This window comes from Charadrius vociferus, unplaced genomic scaffold (genome assembly GCF_000708025.1).
Source record: "Charadrius vociferus isolate BGI_N301 unplaced genomic scaffold, ASM70802v2 scaffold52, whole genome shotgun sequence".
Classification (NCBI taxonomy): domain Eukaryota; kingdom Metazoa; phylum Chordata; class Aves; order Charadriiformes; family Charadriidae; genus Charadrius; species Charadrius vociferus.
Window position 1 is genome coordinate 789155 of NW_009647572.1, and position 789 is coordinate 789943.

Below are 789 nucleotides of genomic sequence, written 5' to 3' on the forward strand. Positions count from 1 at the left end.
CTTCATCGTTCTACCCTTATGAACCACACGAGTAACTTTCTGCTGTCTTACCATGCTCTACTGACACTCTTGAGTTTTGTATAATATTTCTCAGACCTAAAGGTGTTAAGATGACAATACACTCTTGACATACCATCACAACAATGCATATAGAGTTGAGATTCACTAGTTACCTGATGTTTGCATGAAGTAGGAATGTTAGCATATTCCTAATAGTAACAGTAAATGTTTTGAAAGTGGTGAGTGTGTGTTTATAATTTCATTTTTATCCCTAAAGATAGTTCAGCTTAGCTGAAGGACTTAGTAACCATGCTGTTGTTCAAATCTCACACTCAGTGAAGCTGTCTTTACAAAGGTTCCACGTCTCGTATGAATCACTGAGCCTGAGCCCCAAAACGCTTGCCTTGTGACAGAAAAGGATCAGCTTGCTCTTTGACTATGTTGCAAATTGCAACATACATACATGAGTATACACACATATATACACATATATGCATTTGCCTACAAAGCAATTCCTCTTGTAACATAAATAAAAACATTTCCTCTCTCCAAGTCCACTTATCTAATATGACACAATAACTAAGTAGTGCTGTTAAATGAATTTTTCATGCCAAGAGTGGCTTTTAAAATATCCTGGAATGTATTTTCCTTATAACAAATTTTTATAAACTAGAATGTACAGATTCTTTAACTGAATACTAGGAATATTTTGCCATATTATATCAATTATACAAAACCTGTCTTATTTCTTCAAAAATTTTCAAATTAAAGTAATATGCCCATAACACC